This window comes from Colobus angolensis, unplaced genomic scaffold (genome assembly GCF_000951035.1).
Source record: "Colobus angolensis palliatus isolate OR3802 unplaced genomic scaffold, Cang.pa_1.0 Scaffold29, whole genome shotgun sequence".
Lineage (NCBI taxonomy): Eukaryota > Metazoa > Chordata > Mammalia > Primates > Cercopithecidae > Colobus > Colobus angolensis.
In genome coordinates this window covers 3,124,600-3,125,759 of record NW_012116154.1, presented here as the reverse complement: position 1 = coordinate 3,125,759, position 1,160 = coordinate 3,124,600, and the positions used below count along the sequence as shown (strand labels likewise).

The 1,160-nt window shown below is 41.3% G+C and overlaps 1 protein-coding gene across 1 annotated transcript in view; it reads left to right on the top strand.

Moving 5' to 3' along the window:
* The window catches only part of N4BP2 (NEDD4 binding protein 2), a 107,750-nt gene that overhangs the window by 31,283 nt on the left and 75,307 nt on the right, over window positions 1-1,160 (top strand). The window contains exon 2 of the mRNA XM_011949148.1: window positions 670-766. The gene's annotated coding sequence lies outside the window, so the exon portion shown is untranslated. The remainder of the gene's footprint in view (window positions 1-669; window positions 767-1,160) is intronic.

Sequence of the window (1,160 nt, the reverse complement as noted above, 5' to 3'; positions counted from 1 at the left end):
GCAGTGGTGCCATCTCAGCTCACCACAACCTCCGCTTCCCAAATGATTCTCCTGTCTCAGTCTCTGTCCCGAGTAGCTGGGATTACAGGTGTGCACCAGCATACCCAGCTAATTTTTATTTTTGGCAGAGATGAGGTTTCACCATGTAGGCCAGGCTGGTTTCAAACTCCTGACCTCAAGTGATCCACCCGCCTTGGCCTCCAAAGTGTTGGGATTACAAGCGTGAGCCACTGCCGCTGGCCAGGTCAATTTCTTTATCAACTTTTCACCTAACGATTTTAGCATTCATTGATGATTCTTGATTAACTATTCAATTATGGGTTAAAAATGGTAATCAGTTTTGGGTTCTGTTGTTTCTTTTACATTTAGTAGCTAGCCACCTTCTATAAAGATAAGGTTTCTCTCAAGTAAGGCTATTTTGTTATCTGGAATTAGTGTTCTACTTAAAGGCAGAATAATGCTTAGTTACTTTCTTTTATGTAGACATTTTCAGAGTGCAATAGCACCTCCAGTGGCAGTAAGTGCAGTCTTTCTTGTCTTTTCTCTTTTGCACTTTCTCTTTGGAATATCATATATATTATATATATTATAGACATTTTTGACTTTGATTTATTTTGTGATTATAGTTTGATGTGAATTTGACTTTAATATATAATTTTCCTTTTATAGTAAGAAGACATGTTGGATAACCAGAAGAGGTGTAGAGTTTGCATATATCAACCGTGGCCTTAATGAGCATGTTGAAAGCATCGATGCTAGACAGACAGTAAGTGTTATTAAAGTTGTAGAGTATGAATATTTTACACATAAGATGTTTTTGTTTTTTTTTGAAATTGGGTCTTGCTCTGTCACTTAGGCTGGAGTGCAGTGGCGCGATCTTGACTCACTTCAGCCTCAAACTGCTAGGCTCAAGTGATTCTCTCACCTCAGCCTCCCGAGTAGCTGGAACTATAGGTGCATGCCACCACACCCAGCTAATTTTTGTATTTTTTGGTAGAGATGGTTTTTTTTTGTTTTTATTTTGTTTTGAGACAGACTCTTGCTCTGTCGCCCAGGCTGGAGCGCAGTGGCCGGATCTCAGCTCACTGCAAGCTCCGCCTCCCGGGTTCACGCCATTCTCCTACCTCAGCCTCCTGAGTAGCTGGGACTACAGGCGCCCG